At 41.8% G+C, this 21,975-nt stretch overlaps 1 protein-coding gene across 1 annotated transcript in view; it reads right to left on the bottom strand.

Annotated features, from left to right (window-relative positions):
- Positions 1–20,666, bottom strand: part of TMEM178A (transmembrane protein 178A) — a 103,693-nt gene extending 83,027 nt beyond the window's left edge. Inside the window, exon 1 of the mRNA XM_070798540.1 lies at positions 20,499–20,666. The gene's annotated coding sequence lies outside the window, so the exon portion shown is untranslated. The remainder of the gene's footprint in view (positions 1–20,498) is intronic.
- Positions 20,667–21,975: the final 1,309 nt, after the last annotated feature.

Genomic DNA, 21,975 nt, shown 5'->3' with positions numbered 1-21,975 from the left:
TCTTGATCTATTGTCCTCACCATTCCTGAATAAAAACAAACCTACCATCTGTGGGGATAGGTTTCATGAAAACTGTGTTGATGAGTGAAAAGATTAGGATTCAGCTGTTGGGGAGATGGTACTAATAAGACCAATAGTTCAGTTATAAGTAAAGTCAATTTCTTTTATGACCCATTGGCCAAATATTCACACTGCAGATCCAGTTATTTGCAAATATTTACTCAGAACTACCATGTACCAACTAGTTCTGTAAATGATCATCTCTCTGCTGCTGCTGCTAAGTCTCTTGAGTTGTGTCCGACTCTGTGCGACCCCATAGACGGCAGCCCACCAGGCTCCCCCATCCCTGGGATTCTCCAGGCAAGAACACTGGAGTGGGTTGCCATTTCCTTCTCCAATGCATGAAAGTGAAAAGTGAAAGGGAAGTTGCCCAGTCGTGTCTGACTCTTAGTGACCCCATGGACTACAGCCTACCAGGCTCCTCCATCCATGGGATTTTCCAGGCAAGAGTACTGGAGTGGGGTGCCATTGCCTTCTCTGAATCATCTCTCTATTCTAATTCAAATAGAATGCTTATGTAAGTAGTGAGAATTACCTAGACCAGGAAAGAACCACAGTTCACCTCTGACACACCATGATCATCTGTGCCACCTGGAATGCAGAGCCATGACAGGGATGATGTGACCTTGGATTCTTTCCAACCAATCTGCAATAATCTGTCCTTTAAATCACCTCACAAATATACAGCCTTTAACTTCATACCCAAATATGCTAATATGCAGCAAGGATGGCTGCCATGTCTTTACAATGTATCTTTAAACACATCCATAAAATTGTCCCAAAGTTAATTGGGCAGTATAGATAAGGAGGGTCTGTAAAGTTTTATTTTAACCATTGTATACTTTTATACTTAGAAAACTTCTCCATCCCAATTGCATAGTTGAGGAATCAGAGACCTAGAAAAAGAGTGATTTTTCTAGAATTAATGGCTAACTGGGGATAAAATCCCTAACTCCTACTGATTCTCTACCCTAACTAGTTGTGTGATTTAGAGCATGTCTACAAACTTCCCTAAACCTTAATTACTTTTTCTGAAAACAAAGATAATAGTACCACTTCACGGCTTTGTTGTAGTATTCAAGATGTGAAAAGGGATTGGCAAACCATAAAACAGAAAATGAATAATGTATGTTATTGCTTGCTGTTGTTCAGTTGCTCAGCTCTTTGTGACCTCATGGAATGCAGCATGCCAGGTCTCCCTGTCCTCATCTCCCAGAGTTTGCTCAAGCTCATGTCCATTGAGTCTGTGATACCATGCAACCATCTCATCCTCTGTCATCCCCTTCTACTTGTGCCTTCAATTTTTCCCAGCATCAGGGTCTTTTCCAAGGAGTCATTTCTTTGTATCAGGTGGCCAAAGGATTGGAGTTTCAGCTTCAGCATCAGTCCTTTCAATGAATATTCAGGACTGACTTCCTTTAGGATGGACTGGTTGGATCTCCTTGCAGTACAAGGGACTCTCAAGAGTCTTCTCCACCACCACAGTTCAAAAGCATCAATTCTTCAGTGCTCAGCTTTCTTTATGGTCCAACTCTCACATCCATACATGACTACTGGAAAAACCATAGCTTTGACTAAATGGACCTTTGTTGGCAAAGTGATGTCTCTGATTTTTAATACACTGTCTAGATTTGTTATAGCTTTTTTTCCAATGAGCATGAGTCTTTTGATTTCATGGCTGCAGTCACCATCTGCAGTGATTTTGGAGAACCCCCCAAAATAAAGTCTGTCTCTGTTTCCATTGTTTCCATATCTATTTGCCATGAAGTGATGGGACCGGATCCCATGATCTTATTTTTTGAATGTTGAGTTTTAAGCCAGCTTTTTCACTCTCCTCTTTCATCTTTATCAAAGGGCTGTTTAGTCCTCTTCACTTTCTGCCATAAGGGTGGTGTCATCTGTGTATCTGAGGTTATTGATATTTCTCCCAGCTATCTTGATGCCAGATTGTGTTTCATCCAGCCCAGCATTTTGCATGATGTACTCTACATAGAAGTTAAATAAACAGGTTGACAATATACAGCCTTGATGTGCTCCTTTCCCAATTTTAGAACTAGTCCATTGCTGCATATCTGGTTCTAACTGTTGCATCTTGACCTGCATACAGGTTTCTCAAGAGTCAGTAAGGTGTTCTGTTATTCCCATCTCTTTAAGAATTTTCCACAGTTTGTTGTGATTCACACAGTCAAAGGCTTTACTGTAGTCAATGAAGCAGAAGTATATGTTTTTCTGGAATTCTCTTGCTTTTTCTAAGATCCAACAGTGTTGGCAATTTGATCTCTGGTTCCTCTGCCTTTTCTAAATCCAGCTTACATTGGTTCACATACTGCTGAAGCCTAGCTTGAAGGATTGTGAGCATTACCTTGCTAACATGTAAAAGGCAAATATATGATAGTTTGAACATTCATTGGCATTGCCCTTCTTTGGGACTGGAATGAAAACTGACTTTTTCCAGTCCTGTGGCCACTGCTGCATTTTCCAAATTTGCTGGCATATTGAGTGTAGCACTTTCATAGCATCATGTTTTAGGATTTGAAATAGCTCAGCTGGAATGTTATTAAGAGTATCATTAAGAATGTTATTAAGAGTATCATTAAGGTTATTCCCAGGTGGTGCTAGTTATAAAGAACCTGCCTGCCAGTGTAGGTATACTTAAGAGATGAGGGTTCAATCCCTGCGTGGGGAAGATCCCTTGGAGGAGGGCACAGCAGCCTACTTCAGTATTCTTGCCTGGAGAATCCCATGGACAGAGGAGCCTGGCAGGTTGCTGTCTGTAGGGCTGCACAAAGTCGGACACAACTGAAGCAACTTGGCACACAAAGCATGCACAGGCTGATAGAACAAAGGGGTCAGGCCAATAAATGTCTTGAACTTACAGTCCCACCTTCTCTCAGAAGACAGAACACATATTCTAGAAATACACTCAGATGAAATCCTTCCTCCAAGAGCCTGAAACAACCATATAGCCTCTGTTTGTAATTATGGATTTATTCTTTTTGGCTACTGTGTAATCCAAGGATTACTCTGGGCATCTTGACTGAAAAGCTTTTAAATTATTTAATCTCCTTTTGCAAATATATATTTAGCTTCAGAAGTAATACATGTTAACTGAAAACTTTCCAATGAAGCAGAAGTGTAGAACGCCAAAGTGATGACCCTTCCCTCAGCTTCCTCAACTCCAGTCCCCAAGGGCAGCACTGCTACACACGCATCGTTTTGTAAACACAGGAACGGCTATACAGCAACCTATTGTGGACACCGCTATTCAGATAAGGCTGCTTGGCTGTTTTTTCACAGCTACCTAATATTCTGCAGCATAAATAACACCATCATTGATATCACCCCCCCATTTAGGTTGTTTCCAATTTCTCATTCTTGTACTGCTACTGCTAAGTCGCTTCAGTCGTGTCCGACTCTGTCCGGCCCCATAGACGGCAGCCCACCAGGCTTCCCGTCCCTGGGATTCTCCAGGCAAGAACACTGGAGTGGGTTGCCATTTCCTTCTCCAATGCATGCAAGTGAAAAGTGAAAGTGAAGTCGCTCAGTCGTGTCCGACTCTTTGCGACACCATGGACTGTAGCCTACCAGGCTCCTCCATCCATGGGTTTTCCAGGCAAGAGTACTGGAGTGGGTTGCCATTGCCTTCATGATGCTGTAATTAACTTCATTGTGGATGGACTTATGGAAACACTTGCTTAAGTATTTCTTTAGAATTGATTACTGGAAGTCAAAGGGCAGACACCATTTGGGAGGCTCAGAGTACCTAGACTTGGGGTTTTCCACTTTAAGTAACTGTCCTGACTTTCACTGTTCTTCATCACCAACTGCACCTCCAGGCAGACAATGTTGCAGGAGTTCAAGGCAGATGCAATCTAGACGGGGCTGAGTCTGTAATACACGAGAATAGAAGCCATTGCATAAGATGGGTTGTGTGGCATGCTCTGCAGTGACTCAGCCCTCGCATTGTTTGCCACTCATCCTGACAACTCTGTCCATGTTTCTGCTGACTCGAAGCATCTGTGTGTACAATGAAACTTATGACAATATCAGCATAGGGTTGCTTTAAATACACCACGGAGGTCATGTCACAGTGAGTATTCATAAATGACTTCTTAATGAATAAAAACAAGAGGAAGCTGAAACTCCCATCCTGCAAAAAGGTCAGACTCAGTCTCCATTTGGAGACAGTGACCATCCATCCTTCATCAGCCAGGCAAAGCCCTGGCTCGCCTAAGGCATGGTTCCACCCAGTGGGCTGCTCACAACTGCAGCCTTTCTCAGCTCCCACAGTCCCAGCCCATGAATGTAAACTCCAACTCTTGGGAAAATGCTGAAACAAATCCCAACTTTTGGAGTTGTCTTCAGCTTTGAAAATATGTTTACAGGAGTCTAGTTGTATTTACTGAACAATCATGGACCAATTCCTGATGCCTCCAATTTTTCACACCAACTGTGATTTATTTGTTACATTTGGACTTTTGGCCATGCTATAGTTTTCCTAAATTGAAATGTTTCTTAAGCTCAAAGATCTCCTTGATGTTCAAAAGCAAAATTGGTTTTCTATAAAAACTTGGCATCTCTGTCATTAATTAACAGAAAGTAGAATGCCTCTGTGCGTTTACCTTCACTAAGTGCATCCATGCAATGCACTTCTTTCCCAGAGGCATGGTTTATGCCTATGGACCAGAAATTAAGAATGGATTTTTCAAAAATGCATTCTTTTCACCAGCAGGGAAGTTTGGAAAAGGAGTCTACTATATTTCATGGGAAGACATCAGATACAGGGGTATGAAAATTAAATAGAGCCTCTCACTGTGAGAAAGTAAATCATGTTAAATCACTCACTTTGTCTGAGGCTACTTTCTGTGGCTTGATCCAGTTTGCCAAACAATGTATAGGCTGATCATTCAGTCAGTCAGGAGCTATTCACTGGCTAGCTTATGACTGATCCAACTTGCTAGTAACACTGCAAGGTAGAAGTGTGTGTATGTGTGTATACACACATGTGTGTGAGATTTCATTACTACTTATAACAAAAGGATTCCTAGAATTTAAAGACTGATTCTGGAAAGTAAGATTACAACCAAGGTTTTCTCTGTGGTTTCCTTTCATTCAGCATAATTTGAGTCATGGTATACTTAAATCCATGAACCATATTGTGATATTGGTTACATTTCTATAATACAATAAATGACTTTAAGTCATAAATATTTCTGGGTATACCTTTGAGACTGAAACTACATATTTCATTATTTTAGCCTCTGTTGCTTTTATAACAAGGTTAGGGATATAAATAAAACTGATAAATACTAGACACTAGATAAACACTTGCTTGCTGACTTTAATTACAGATGATCTCTTCCTTCCTTTATTTATGTTCTATGATTGTTGTTTAGTCGATAAGTCATATCTGATTCTTTGTGATCCCACAGACTATAGCCCACCAGGCTCCTGTGTCCACGGGATTTTCCAGGCAAGAATACTGAAGTGGGTTGCCATTTCCTTTTAAAGGGATCTTCCTGACCCAGAGACTGAACTCATGTCTCCTGCATTGCAGGCAGATTCTTTACCACTGAGTCACCTGGGAAGCCCCATATTCTATGATCAGTTCAATTCAGTTCAGTCACTCAGTCATGTTTGACTCTGCGAACCCATGGACTGACTGTAGTACACCAGGCCTCCCTGTCCGTCACCAACTCCTGAAGTTCACTCAAACTCATGTCCATTGAGTTCATGATCCCATCCAACCATCTCATCCTCTGTTGTCTCCTTTTCTTCCCACCTTCAATTTTTCCCAGCATCAGGGCCTTTTCAAATGAGTCAGTTCTTCACATCAGGTGGCCAAAGTATTGAAGTTTCAGCTTCAACATCAGTCCTTCCAATGAACAGACAGGACTGATCTCCTTTAGGATGGACTGGTTGGACCTCCTTGCAGTCCAAGGGACTCTCAAGAGTCTTCTCCAACACCACAGTTCAAAAGCATCAATTCTTCGGCGCTCAGCCTTCTTCACGGTCCAACTCTCACATCCGTACATGACCACTGGAAAAACCATAGCCTTGACTAGATGGACCCTTGTTGGCAAAGTTATGAATGTCTCTGCTTTTAAGTATGCTGTCTAGCTTGGTCATAACTTTCCTTCCAAGGAGTATAAGGGTCTTTAATTTCATAGTGACAGTCACCATCTGCTGTGATTACGAAGCCCAAAAAATAAAGTCACTGTTTTCACTGTTTCCCCATCTATTTGCCATGAAGTGATAGGACCAGATGCCATGATCTTAGTTTTCTGAATGTTGAGCTTTAAGCCAACTTTCACTCTCCTCTTTCACTTTCATCAAGAGGCTCTTTAGTTCTTCACTTTCTGCCATTAGGGTGGTATCATCTGCATATCTGAGGTTATTGATATTTCTCCTGGCAATCTTGATTCCAGCTTGTGCTTCATTCAGCCCAGCGTTTCTCATGATGTACTCTGCATATAAGTTAAATAAGCAGGGTGACAGTATACAGCATTGACATACTTCTTTTCCTATTTGGAACCAGTCTGTTGTTCCATGTCCAGTTCTAACTGTTGCTTCCTGACATGCATACAGGCTTCTCAAGAGGCAGGTTAGGTTGTCTGGTATTCCCGTATTTTGAAGAATTTTCCACAGTTCGTTGTGATCCACACAATCAAAGCTTTGGCATAGTCAATAAAGCAGAAACCAATGTTTTTCTGGAACTCTCTTGCTTTTTTGATGATCCAGTAGATGTTGGCAATTTGATCTCTGGTTCCTCTGCCTTTCCTAAAACCAGCTTGAACATCTGGAACTTCTTGGTTCATGTATTGCTGAAGCCTGGCTTGGAGAATTCTGAGCATTACTAGCATGTGAGATTAGTGCAATTGTGCAGTAGTTTGAGCATTCTTTGGCATTGCCTTTCTTTGGGATTGGAATGAAATCCTTTTCCAGTCCTGTGGCCACTGCTGAGTTTTCCAAATTTGCTGGCATATTGCATGCAACACTTTCACAGCATCATCCTTTAGGATTTGAAATAGCTCCACAGGAATTCCATCACCTCCACTAGCTTTGTTCGTAGTGATGCTTCCTAAAGCCCAGTTGACTTCACATTCCAGGATGTCTGGCTCTAGGTGAGTGATCACACCATCATGATTATCTGGGTCATGAAGATCTTTTTTGTATAGTTCTTCTGTGTATTCGTGCCACCTCTTCTTAATATCTTCTGTTTGTATTAGGTCCATACCATTTCTGTCCTTTATTGTGCCTATTTTTGCATGAAATGTTCCCTTGGTATCTCTAATTTTCTTGAAGAGATCCCTATGCTTTCCCATTCTATTGTTTTCCTCTATTTCTTTGCACTGATCACTAAGGAAGGCTTTCTTATCTCTCCTTGCTATTCTTTGGAACTCCACATTCAAATGGGTATATCTTTCCTTTTCTCCTTTGTTTTTTGCTTCTCTTCTTTTCATGGCTATTTGTAAGGCCTCCTCAGACAGCCATTTTGCTTTTTGCATTTCTTTTCCATGGGGATGGTCTTGATCCCTGTCTCCTGTACAATGTCATGAACCTCCATCCACAGTTCTTCAGGCGCTCTGTCTATCAGATCTAATCCCTTGAATCCATTTCTCACTTCCACTGTATAATTGTAAGGGATTTGATTTAGGTCATACCTGAATGGTCTAGTAGTTTTACCTGCTTTCTTCAATTTAAGTCTGAATTTGGCAATAAGGAGTTCATGATCTGAGCCACAGTCAGCTCCTGGTCTTGTTTTTGCTAACTGTATAGAGCTTCTCCATCTTTGGCTGCAAAGAATATAATCAATCTGATTTCTGTATTGACCATCTGGTGATGTCCATGTGTAGAGTCTTCTCTTGTGTTGTTGGAAGAGGGTGTTTGCTATGACCAGTGCGTTCTCTTGGCAGAACTCTATTAGCCTTTGCCCTGCTTCATTCTGTACTCCAAGGCCAAATTTGCCTGTTACTCCAGGTGTTTCTTGACTTCCTACTTTTGCATTCCAGTCCCCTATATTGAAAAGGACACCTTTTTGGGGTGTGAGTTCTGAGAGGTCTTGTAGGTCTTCATAGATGTGTTTGACTTCAGCTTCTTCAGCATTACTGGTCGGGGCATAGACTTGGATTACCGTGATATTGAATGGTTTGCCTTGGAAATGAACAGAGATCATTCTGTCATTTTTGAGATTGCATCCAAGTACTGCATTTCAGACTCTTGTTGACCATGATGGCTACGCCATTTCTTCTCAAGGATTCTTGCCAACAGTAGTAGATATAATGGTTGTCTTGAGTTAAATTTACCCATTCCAGTCCATTTTAGTTTGCTGATTCCTAAAATGTCAACATTCACTCTTGCCATCTCCTGTTTGACCACTTCCAATTTGCCTTGATTGATGGACCTAACATTACAGGTTCCTATGCAATATTGCTCTTCACAGCATCAGACTTCACTTCCATCACCCATCACATTCACAACTAGGTATTGTTTTTGCTTTGGCTCCATCCCCTCATTTTTTCTGGAGTTCTTTCTCCACTGATATTCAGTAGCACATTGGGTACCTACCGACCTGGGGAGTTCATCTTTCATTGTCCTATCTTTTTGCCTTTTCATACTGTTCATGGGGTTCTCAAGGCAAGAATACTGAACTGGTTTGCCATTCCTTCTCCAGTGGACCACATTTTGTTAGAACTCTCCACCATGACCCGTCCATCTTGGGTAGCCCTACATGGCATGGCTCATAGTTTCATTGAGTTAGACAAGGCTGTGGTCCATGTGATCAGATTGGTTAGTTTTCTGTGACTGTGGTTTTCATTCTGTCTGCCCTCTGATGGAGAAGGATAAGAGGCTTATGGAAGCTTCTTGATGGGAGAGACTGACTGAGGGGGAAACTGGGTCTTGTTCTGATGGGCATGGCCATGCTCAGTAAATCTTTAATTGAATTTTCTGTTGATGGGTGGAGCTGTGTTCTCTCCCTGATATTTACCTGGGGCCAAAGCCAAACTACAGTTGGTTTCCCTGGTGGCTCAGAGGATGAAGCGTCTGTCTGCAATGCAGGAGACCCAGGTTCGATCCCTGGGTTGGGTAGACCCCCTGGAGAAGGAAATGGCAACCCACTCCAGTATTCTTGCCTGGAGAATCCCATGGACAGAGGAGCCTGGCGGGCTACAGTCCACGGGGTTGCAAAGAGTCGGACACGATTGAGCGACTTCACTTTCACTTTCAAACTATGACGGTAACGAAGATAATATTGAGCTCCTTTAAAAGATCCCATGCATGTACTGCTACACTCACTGCTGCCAACCCTGCAGCAGGCCACCACCGACCCACGCCTCCACTGGAGATTCCTGGACACTCCTGGGCAAGTCTGGGTCAGTCTCTTGTGTGGTCACTGCTCCTTTCCTGGGTCCTGGTGCACAAGGTTCTGTTTGTCTAAGAGTCTATTTCACAATCCTGTGTAAGTTCCGGCAGCTCTATGGTAGGGTTAATGGCGACCTCCTCCAAGAGGGCTTATGCCATATCCGAGTCTGCTGCACCCAGAGCCCCTGCCCCTGTGGCAGTCCACTGCTGATCCATACCTCCACAGGAGACGCTCAAACACACAGTTCTGTCTCAGTCTCTGTGGGGTCCCTGGGTCCTGGTGCACACAAAGTTTGTTTGAGCCTTCTGAGCATCTCTGGCAGGAATGGGGTTTGATTCTAAACACAAATTTGCCCCTCCTACCGTCTTGTTGGGGCTTCTCCTTTGCCCCTGGGCGTGGGGTATCTCCTCACAGCCGCTCCAGTGCCTACCATCTTGCTGGGATTTCTCTGACCTTGGACGTGGGGTATCTCCTCACAGCCGTGAGACAAACATAAAATAAAACACTTTAATTCAAAAATGCTATTCAGAATCCTTCAGGATTGTTGCTCATAAGAACCAGGGTGCATGGTGGGACTTAGAGTTGAAGGAAATTGCCTTGTTGGCAGTCCTCCTTTCTTTTCCCCTTCTGCTGAAATCAGGGCCAGAGCCAAAGACAGCAATGCCACGTGTCCTGGGAGCACTGAGTAGCATCAATTCTATTAAAGTGAAAATGGGACAGAACCCAGACTCAGGCAGGCAGGAGGCTTGCTGGAGGCTTACTGGGGCCTTGGCAGCCAAGAGCAGGCAGGAATGGGCATCATGAACCAGGATGCAAGCCAGGCCAGCTGCAAAATTGAAGGTCCTGAGTCCAGCCTGACTCCTTGGTACACACTCGGTGTATAATGGGGTGACAAGGCCCACAAGATTCACTCCTTCTACCACCATCCCTCACCTAGACCCCTGCCTGGCCTCTCTGCTAGCCACCTGTTCATTTCAACCCCAGTTTCAATCTGGACACCTCCATCTACCTGTTCTTTTCTATGGTAATGTACCCCTTTACCTCTAAGCTCACGACATTTCTTTTCGCTCATCATTTAGTGATGCTTGAGCTGCTTTTCTAGAATCACAGCCATCATGGCCCCTGGAGCCTGTCTGTGGCACTCACTCCTGTAACTACCCCCCTAAGCAACCAGAGCGTTCAGCCCAGCATTCAGCTAATGTTTTGCTCTTTGCTCTAGGCTGAGAGAGTCAGACTCAGTCTCAAGGCATAATCATCCAAGGGTGTAATGAGGTCAGGCACAGTTCAGATTTTATGGCTATGAAGAGTTGCAGCCTAAAAGGATGAACACAGGAGCAAGAGAGTCTTAGACAGGCTCAACTGCAGTGTTAGGTAAGAGGCTGCTTCAGAATTGGGTGACAAGGAAGAGCATGGGCCCGGCATTTGTGGCCATGTCACTGGGCACCCAGGCCAGGAATGTGAATGAATCCCAGAGGTGAGGCTATCACACTTCCTACCAGGATTGGTTTGGGGACTGAGGTGGACAGGAGTTGGGAATTGGGGCTATTTTTAAGTCCAGCCTTAAGGAGTTAGGGAGGAAGAAGTCAGAAGAATAAAGACGGTCCAAGAAGCAAGTGATCGGATTCCTCTTGCAGGAGACACAGACTTAAAAGATGACTGTTTATAGTAGATTAAGACAGAAAACAATCTTTTATTTCCACTGAAAGAACTATGTTTGGAAGTACTTTTAGGAGGGAAAAAAAAAAGATGGAGTAGGTAGCAGTCTGGAGTTTTCCAAACTAAACAAAAAATGGTTATTATAGTAGCTATAAACTTACTCACAAACCAAGAGCATTTATTTCTGGTGGGCATGCACCTTGAAGAAGGAAAAAGAATAAATATCCCTTTCAGAACTCACAAGTTCAAGTTAAATGACAACTTTCTCCATAGAACAGGTTGTTCAAAGGAAATAGCCCAGGAGAAGGCCTGCTGGTTATAAGGGAACATCTGAGCTCCCATACCAAGATCAAAAAGTGTCCTCCTCAATGTATGTGTCAGTAACGTAATCCTCACACAGTAATCTAATTTGCCACTGTACGTCAATGCAATAATCATCGCAGCAAATACTTAAATATACGCTTCCAACCTGGATCAATGCCCAGAAGTAAAATGCATCCAAGGATCCGATATTCTGACATTTAATAGAAGTTTGAATTATATTTCCAGTCTGCTGTGATTTAATTTTCTTGAGTTCAATATTTAATAAAACAATAGAAAATTATTACAAGTATTTGTGCCATTCAGAAACCACTGGAAAAGATCCTAGTTCTAGGGTCAGATATTAAGAGATTAAATCCCAATTTAGCCACATACTAGCTGTCTAACTAGCAAATGACTCACCCTGTCAGTCCCTCAGTTTTTCTCACCAGCAAAACTGAGAATCATCCTCAAATCTACTTACCATGGCTGCTGTGAGGGTTAATAAGTGACTATATGTGAATTGCTTTAAGCACTGCCAGGCTTAAAGAAAGGACTCAGCAGAAATTAACTAAGGTTTTTATTTTCCAAAGTGGAACCAGGCTACTTAGTCCTCTTGTTTCATTTGTTTGCTTGTTTGTTTCAAATAGCTATACAAACATCTACACATTTTCCGTTTGTTTCAAATATTCTTCCAAATAAATTCTTTTTTAGAAAGAGAAGAATTGAATCGATTATAAACTTCAACATGCAGATTCTGAAGTTATGCGGACTGAGAAGATAACCAGGTGAAGCATCTGAACCTCAGATCACAGAGAAATCTGACTTAATGCAACCTTAAAAGTGGGTGCAGCTTCTGAGTTTCAAATCTGAATTTCCAGAAAGCACTAAGAAAGAAAGAACTGGTGTTGTAGTACTATTTACAACAGCCAGAACATGGAAGCAACCTCAGTGTCCATCAACAGAGGAATGGATAATGAAGATGTGGTACATACACACAATGGAATACTACACTCAGCCATAAAAAGAAACAAAGTTGGGTCATCTGCAGAGACTTGGATGGACTTAGAGACTGTCATACAGAATGAAATAGGTCAGAAAGAGAAAAACAAATATCATACATTAATGCATAGATGTGGAATCTAGAAAAATGGTATAAATGATCTTATTTGCAAAGCAGAAATAAAGACACAAATGTAGAGAAAAAATGTATGGACACCAAGGGGGGAAAGTAAGGGGGATAAATTGGGAGATTGGGGTTAACACATACACACTATTGATAGTATGTATAAAATAGATAACTAATGAGAACCTACTGTATAGCACAGGAATTCTTGGCTGAGCTATTACTACTGTCCTAGTTTTACAATCTGTGAAAATGGAGAACAGAGAGGTTAAGTGGGTTTTCCAAGATCATACAGCTAAGCAGCAGCTGACATAGACCTGAAAACCAGCTTTATTCAATTCCGAAGGACCTTGCTTTTAATCACTGCCTTGCATTATATAGTGAAGTCGCTCAGTCGTGTCCGACTCTTTGTGACCCCATGGACTGTAGCCTACCAGGCTCCTCTGTCCATGGGATTTTCCAGGCAATAGTCCTGGAGTGGATTGCCATTTCCTTCTCCAAGGGATCTTCCCAACCCAGGGATGGAACCCGGGTCTCCTGCATTGCAGGCAGACGCTTTACTGTCTGAGCCACCAGGGAAGTCTTAATGCCTTGCATTAAACCCTATTAAAGTCACAAAATAACAGAAACTAAGAGGATTTTGTGTATTTTACAGGTAAGGAAACTGAAACTAGTGTTGTGAGGTGCCTTGACAAATATCACCTGGTTCATCAAAGCAGAGCCTAGGACTTAAGACTCTTATCTGACAATCCAAAAAGCTTTCTCCTTACCTAATCACTTCCTTTTTAAACAAAAGCAGCCTTATTCTAGCTTTGGCAAACTCAATCAATCTCTTTACTGAATGTTAGAAAAAAATTTCCCTTCCAGAAATGACTTACTCTTGTTTCATAAGCTCAATCAATTCTTTCGTAATCCAAAATATGCACCCTGAAATAAATTCCATGGGTTAGAAGTCTAAGCACATGTTTGTTTGTTTGTTTGTTTTTTCCTCTCCCTGCTTTCGAAACCGCCACTCAGAGCATGCTGCCTAACACAGACTCCCTTCCAGGGACTGGAACTGATAGAGAAAAAGGAGAAAAAAGACAAAGTGCAAACCTATTTTCACAATCAGATCTTTCATTCAACAGATGATTGCCAAGTAATAGATGTGACTGACAACAGTCACCCAATGAGGTCTAGCATCTTAACCAAGATGCCCGTTGTTTCTGATCCATTTGTTAAAGATGCCCATATTACACTGACCATGTGATGATTAAGGCATTGTTCACCAAACCAGGCATCATGACTGATGTTTTTAAAAAAGTGCATATATGCAAAATGCAAATCTGATTACCTCAATAATAGCCCATTCTTTAGCTTAAAAGGAGATGCTATTTTGGAATTATCAGCAGAAGCTCCCCCCTTGGCCTCCCCCACCCCCCACTAAATGTGCTCTTTGCACGAAGCAAAATGTTGATAATAGTTGAATGTGGGGGAGTGGGTAAAAGGGTCTATTATTCTAATCTATTTGAGAATTTGAAAACTTGCACAATAAAGGCTCATTTTTTTTCCTCAAAAGTAATCCTTGCCTTGGGAAGAAGCTTCCCAGAGTCTTGTCTCATCAGGAAGCAAGGATTAGTAGAGGGCACTGGACTTGAACTCAGAAGTCCATGACCTCCAGCAGTCCAACAACCTCCTGGGCCACAGAGCCTTGAAGGTTCAACCTTCCCTAACTCGTGGTTTGTCTCATAGTCTCCCCTGCATTTGCTCCCATCACACTCCCTGAGAGTCCTTATCATACTGTATTTCCTTTGTCTTCTTCCCCATTTCCCCAGGAATACAAGAACTCCTCTAGAGATGGTGTCACAACCCAGTTAATGCTGAGCCACCAGGACCTAGTACAATGTCTGCATGTATCCAACACTCAGTAAATATCTGGGTGACCAAACGGCTTGTTGCGATTTTTCAGTATCTTACAGAAAACCGTGAATGAACTTTTTGACCAACCCAATACTTACTCAAAGAAGAAAGAAACTGACATTGATTAAGTATATGTTCATTAGGAGGGCCCATTTCTTACTGGTGTTGTCAAGATTGAGACCACTTAGCACAGTGGTTGGTGTGTAGTAAGTACTCATTTACTGGTAGCTGCTTGAATAACAATAATTATTTCTACTATCATTATTATTACCCACCTATCATATGATATTTAATCATCACCTGAAAGAAAATGCTTTCAAAGTCTCCATTACTAAGTGGCAGAATTTGAACCTAAAACTATTTGTCCCCAAAGCTCATGATTTTAGCTCTGCATCATTCTGATTTCTTATGTCACTGCCAACTCTAATGTAAAACAGACTATGTGTGAGTCGCTTCAGTTGTGTTCTACTCTTTGCAACTCCATGGATCATAGCCCACCAGGCTCCTCTGTCCATAGGATTCTCTAGGCAAGAATACTGAAGTGGATTGCCATGCCCGCCTCCAGGGGATCTTCCTGAACCAGGGATCAAACCCTGGTCTCAGGCATCTCCTGCACGGGCAGGCGGGTTCTTTACCACTAGCACCATGTGGGAAGCCCAAGTCAGTCTATAGATGGGCCTAAAAAGAGCTGAAAGAGCTCAGTTGTGGATTGTTAACCCCCTCCATTGAATGTCAGATTCTAGAGGTAAGACACCTGACACTTTCCACGGCTGAGAGGAAGAGACATCAAACTGTTCCAGGCTGCTTAAACTCAATTTAATCCCTGAGTGAACAGAAAGAAACAAACAGCAGTCACTACAGTTCATGTGGCTGAAATAAATGTATATTTCGCTTGAGTCAGCAGTGTCCCCCCTACTCTGAAAACGCATTAGTGTTAGTTTACTGTACATATACTTTTCTCCTTAGACTTGGTTTAATTGTGACTATGAAGTCACATGGGGATGGCTAGTCCCAACAGCACAGGTTTGAATTAAATGTTAAGAGAACACTGGGCTGAAACAATTTCCTTTTCCTTCATCTGCGTTTGAATTTCCCTTTTCCTAAGGAGCTGTGGATAGCAGATGTTAGGGAACACTAAGTTGAGGGTGACTGGCTGGGCAAGGGCTGTAGTAAGGGATAATCAGTCTATGAGTTCTGCCTGTTTCACTAATTTGGTGATCTCAGACCAGTCAGTGTTGCTCTTTATGCTTCTGTTTGCCCAGCCATAAAACAAGAAAAATCATGCACGGTAGAGTTGGGAGTTAACATTAACAAGTACCCTTAAAACCCACATAAGACTTAATAAAAATTTATTGCACACAGAAATCTCCATATTTTTACACCTTCCCATTAAGAAGGTGTCACAACAAATGTCATATGATATCACTTATATGTGGAATCTAAAAAAGATACAAATGAACTTATTTATAAAACAGAAACAGACTCACAGACATAGAAAACAAGCTTATAGTTACCCAAAGGGGTGGGGAGGGAAAGATTAGGAGTTTGGGATTAACAGATACACAGTACTGTATATAAAAATAGATAAACAAGGCCCTACTATATAGCACAGGGAACTATATTCAATATCTTACAATATCCTATAATGGAAAGGAATCTGAGAAAGAACATATATATATATATATGTTCTTTTATATATATTTATCTCTGAATCACTTTGCTGTACACCAGAAGCTAACACAATATTGTAAATCAACTATATTTCAATTAAAACGATGTTTTTTTAATTTTTAAAAAAACTCTCAAGAAAGCACAAATTTTCTAAGCTTCATTCTCATAAGCCTTTCCAGCCCACAGCTGAAGAGCCAGCATCAGCCAGCCACAGCCAGCCATTCTCAGGCAGAAAGTAGCCTCAGGGTCCCTTCGGCTTCCAGAAATCAGATATGACCTCCTTGCAACGTTTTCCTTGTGAACTCAGCCAGGTACCTAGAATTGGACTTCCAGGACCAGCCCTCAGATACTCCTTTTCAAAATTTGTTGTTCAGACCATCAGAGAAAATTATAATTCCATCAAACAATTAAGATAGAGCTCACATTTGTAGCTTTCTGGGGAACGCAGAGTGAAATCCAAAATTACCTCCTTAGCAAGAAAAGTGACTGAAAGTGAAAGTCGCTCAGTAGCGTCTGACTCTTTGCAACCCCAAGGACTATACAGTCCATGGAATTCTCTGAGCCAGAATATTGGAGTGGATAGCCTTTCCCTTCTCCAGGAGATCTTCTGAACCCAGGTCTTCCTCATTGCAGGTGGATTCTTTACCAGCTGAGCCACAAGGGAAGCCCCTAGCAAGGAAGGAAAGTCCTTAAAACAATAAAAATGAATCAAAGATGTGGCAATAAAGTGTTAAAGGCAGGAATACCTTCGATACTGAAAAGTTTGTCAACACCTTTGAAGTTCAGTGGTTTCACCTCTTTCCAAGTGTTGGGGCTTTTTTTTTTTTAAAGGACATGAAGAACCTTAAAGAGGTCCTGGGAAGTCAGATGTTTTGCTCTTCAACATCAAACTCTCCTGGAAGATAATAAGGAGCTCCCCTTCAAGCTACACAAATAAAATAATAAATAGGAAAATAGTGGGGAAAATAGGAGATAGTAGAATTGATGAGGACCAAATGTTTGGAAAGCAAAAGAGTATTTCAGGAACCTGAAGGTGAACTTCTAACAATTTATTGACCTGGTAGAAAAGTCTAGAAATTGTGATCATAATGGAACACTGAGACAACTTCCTGAAGGAGTTCATAAGCCCTCATGAACAAAAGGGAACAATGGATCAAGACACCCAGAAGAGCCCTGAGAGTTAGGGAGGAAAATTTTGTCTTGCCCTTGTATGATGAGCAAGAGCTAAACATAACTAGTTGTGCAATGAGTTGACTAGTTGAATGAATACTAAATCAACTCTTCTGAGTACACGGAGTTGTCTTCAAATAACCCACTCATGTTTTTAAGCTTTAAGTCAAGAATCCTAACCAAGTATTATTTACAACAACAAATACTGAGACTGACAGATCCTAAATGCCAACTGATATCCACGAGGGTCGTTAAATCAGCCTAGACTGGAAACACCTACACACTCTCTAGCACAAGGAGAAAACATGTAAACACCACAGAGGTGACCTTATCCAGGCTCCACACCCCCTTTTCGGTTTCTAAAACCATCGCTATGACCCTTCACCTAGTATGCCTTTCCCCACCTTCATGGCCCACTCCTCACACTTGTCCCTACAAATTACACTCTTATTCCCAGAGTTTGCAGTAATCTGGTTAAGGTAATTTATATTAAATTACAGACTTTTGATGACCCTAATGTTTCCAGAAGAATTTTCATTTTTACAATAAAAGACCCAATAAATTCAACTGATGGTCAGTGTAAAGGTTTTAGTTACATATAGAGAATATTTTTTATATGAGAGTGTTTTAGTGAGAGATACAAGTTATTGAAAACAGATCAAGCTACCACAAGCCAAGAGGGAAACTGGGTTTCATTTTTCTGTCTCCCTAAAAACCATTTTAACAGTTTCTTTATCTACATGGCAGAATAAAGCTGTACTATGCTCTCGAGATTCCACATTGCAGTTCTAGAGACCGACTGACTACCTCTAAATGCCATTTTTAATTTACAGGGAGAAAATCTGACTGGCACAGCCCGGCTTCCTTTGCAGCCAGGGACATGGGTATGACACAGCCCAACCATGAATACTGAGGTCCTACCGAGGGGTAGGGAGTTGTATTGGTAGGTATTATACAGGCTAAATGGATATCCTAAAAGCTCTGCTATAAAGGCCTTCCTGCAGAACCTTTGAATCTGTGTTTTCCAAACTTCTCTGAGGGTAGAATCATCAGACCCTAGACTGAAAAGTCTGAATCAGTGGACCTGGCAATGTCTATTTTTAGTAACTACATCAGGTGATGATTATCGTGAGGTAAGCTTGGGAAACTCTGTTGAATCAAACCAGAGGCTACTGCCTATACAGAAGGACATGTTTGACCTGTGTAGCCAAAATCTCCCATCCTGCATTCCTCAAAGTGTCTTGACCTATGATTGTCAATGAGCCTACTCTCTCCACAATCTGATCTCTTGGAAGTCTTCTTTAAAAAAAAAAAAAAAAAAATTACTTATTTTGGCTGCACTAGGTCTTTGTTGCCAGGTGCAGGACTTCTCTAGCTGCAGAGAGCAGGGGCTACTGTCCAGTTGGTGGCACATGGGCTGCTCGTTGAAGCGGCTCTTCTTGTTGCAGAGCACGGGCTCTAGGACACATGGGCTGCAGCAGTTGCAGTTCTCGGGGCTAAGTGGCTCTGCGGCATGTGGGATCTCCCCGGACCAAAGATCAAACCCGTCCCCTGCATTGCAAGGCAGATTCTCAACCTCTGGACCAGGGAAGTCTTCTTGGGAGTCTTCTATCCTGAATCATTTCAAAGTCTCAGGAAATAACTATGAGGAGACTCAACATTACCCACACTTCGGAGAAGGCAATGGCACCCCACTCCTGGAAATTTTGCCTGGAAAATCCCATGGATGGAGGAGCCTGGTGGGCTGCAGTCCATGGGGTCATTAAGGGTCAGGCACGACTGTGCGACTTCACTTTCCCTTTTCATGCATTGGAGAAGGAAATGGCAACCCACTCCAGTGTTCTTGCCTGGAGAATCCCAGGGACGGCGGAGCCTGGTGGGCTGCTGTCTATGGGGTCGCAGAGTCGGACACGACTGAAGTGACTTAACAGTAGCAACTTTCACAGGATATTTGGGCCCAAAGCATGGAAAAATAAAACAGCATGGAAAATCTTGGGGCCCAAAGATTTTAATTCTTTTTGGATTAAAAAGAAATAGTCAACTTTCCATACAGACTTCCCTCCTCCTCCTTAGAGATCAGGATAGCATGAAAAACTCTCTTCCCTTAAGAACTCCAACTGCCTTGAGAGTAGGTGAGTTTGACATCCTTCACATTCTTACTTCACCCCAATCCCACCATTTCAGTTAACTGGGTGTCCTGGTCTCAAGAATTTTATCACATAGCTTAGAAGATCGATGTGCTACTCCTAAAACAGCTTCATAAAGGATAGTGTAACAAATTAAAGGCTTAGCTTTACCTATTAAGACTCACATAATATTATCCTAATAATACAATGCTGGTTTATTTTCAGGCTGGGGTTATCAACTAAAGGATACCGTTATAAACTAAGGAACAAGCAGATACTTAATGACAACTGCCAAAATCTTTTTCCTGTGTAAAGCACTGTTGAGGTTTTCAAAAGATGTATCAGAAATACAAAAGGCCAGTGAACATATGAAAAAATTGCTCCACCTCAGCAAGTATACAAATTAAAAGAATGAGCTCATTTTTTACCTATCAAATTGGCAAAGACAAAAAAAGAATAATCCCCAGTGCTGGTAAGGTTGTGAGAAGGTTGACTCCCTTGCTGAAAGGAGTATAAATTGGGCTGGCTTTTCCAGAAGGTAATTGGAATATGTATTTGTAAAGTCTTAAAAGTGGCTACATTTCTTAATCTAGCACTTTTTATTTGTAAGAATTTATCCTAAAAAAAAAAAAAGAACTAAGACTGGGCTCATAGATTTATGACAAGATTGTTCATTATAACACTGACTATATTGGCAAGTACCTGGAGAAAAGAACCCAGCAACAGAAAATAGTTAAGCAAACTAAGGCAGAGACATACAATGGATATATTGCACTGTCACAAAAAACTGAGGAGGTATGATAATATTTATAGATGGGGAGTATTTAATATGTTGGCAAAAAAAATCAGTTTAAAAAATATTTATAAAAATAAAAAAATTTTTTAAAAATTATAAGAGGTATGACCTCATTTTTGTTTTTAAAAATTGTAGTAGACTATTTGGGCACAGTTGCTAGTCTGTAATTCATTACTGGGAATCACCCCCACAAACCTACCTGAAAGGGGTGGCCTTCCTGGTCCTGTTTTAGTAACAGCTTGACATTGGCTGATAAAAGTGTGGGATCAGTAAATAGCTAGAATTCTCTGACTGGAGAATAAGAACTAACAGACACAATACCGTGCTCACATGATTGCTGAGGAATAAACTGAAGGATGCTGTTCAATTAGGGCAGGGATGGCCATTTTCACTCACTCGCAAGCAGAAGAGTAGCTGAATGAGCCTTGTCTGCAGGAAGGAAAGGGGGAGAAGAGAGAAACAGAACATGAGCTTCAAAAGACTGTGATGTGTGGAAGGAGGAGTGTCCTCTCCCTAACTTTAAAACCTCCTTTTATTGAACTATCTTGAATCACATAAAGAGTAAACTTCTGAATTTAACAGATACGAGCACCGAAGAATTGATGCTTTTGAACTGTGGTGTTGGAGAAGACTCTTGAGAGTCCCTTGGACTGCAAGGAGATCCAACCAGTCCATTCTAAAGGAGATCAGTCCTTGGTGTTCTTTGGAAGGAATGCTGCTAAAGCTGAAACTCCAGTACTTTGGCCACCAGATGCGAAGAGTTGACTCATTGGAAAAGACTCTGATGCTGGGAGGGATTGGGGGCAGGAGGAGAAGGGGATGACAGAGGATGAGATGGCTGGATAGCATCACGGACTCGATGGACGTGAGTCTGGGTGAACTCCGGGAGTTGGTAATGGACAGGGAGGCCTGGCGTGCTGCGATTCATGGGGTTGCAAAGAGTCGGACACGACTGAGCAACTGAACTGAACTGATCCCTGAAAGATGGTATTTCAGACCAATTTTCTCTGCTTTTTCTTTTAAATTGTAACATGACATGAAAGGTCAAAAAGCCTGCACTCCACCCAGGATTATGCACTTAACTGTGTGATTTGGAGGAGTCATTCTACCGTCTAGATTCTGTGAGACTTTCAAGCAGGAAATCCCAGCTTTTTAGAAAGGACAAAGTAGACTCATGGGGGTAGGACCCAGAGAACTCCCTGTCTGCCCATCTTGCAGGTGACTCAAAACCCAAGTGAAAAAGACTGAATCATGCCCTGCCAGTGAGTGGCAGTCTAGATGTGAGTCCTGGTTCTTCTGAGGACACCAGCAAGTGGGTTCGGGCAAATTGCTTAATGATTTTATAGCTCAATCTCCCTATCTGTAAAATGGGATTAATTTTTTAAATTAATTAATTTATTTAAATTGGAGATAATTACTTTACAATATTGTGGTGGTTTTTTGCCATACATCGATATGAATCAGACACAGGTGCACATGTGTCCCCCTATCCTGAACCCCCCTCCCACCTCACCCCATTCCTCTGGGTTGTCCCAGAGCACTGGCTTGTCCTGCTTTGTGCATCGAATTTGCACTGGTCATCTATTTTACATATGGTAATATACATGTTTCAATGCTATTCTCTCAAATCATCCCACCCTTGCCTTCTCCCACAGAGTCCAAAAGCATGTCCTTTACACCTGTGTCTCTTTTGTTGTCTTGCATATAGGGTGGTCATTACTGTCTTTTTAAATTCCATATATATGTGTTAATATGTTGTATTGGTGTTTCTCTTTCTGACTTACTTCACACTGTATAATAGGCTCCA

The sequence above is a fragment of the Bos indicus genome, chromosome 11 (assembly GCF_029378745.1).
Source record: "Bos indicus isolate NIAB-ARS_2022 breed Sahiwal x Tharparkar chromosome 11, NIAB-ARS_B.indTharparkar_mat_pri_1.0, whole genome shotgun sequence".
NCBI lineage: Eukaryota > Metazoa > Chordata > Mammalia > Artiodactyla > Bovidae > Bos > Bos indicus.
Note: the sequence above shows the minus strand (reverse complement) of the source record. Positions and strands in the feature narration are given on the sequence as shown.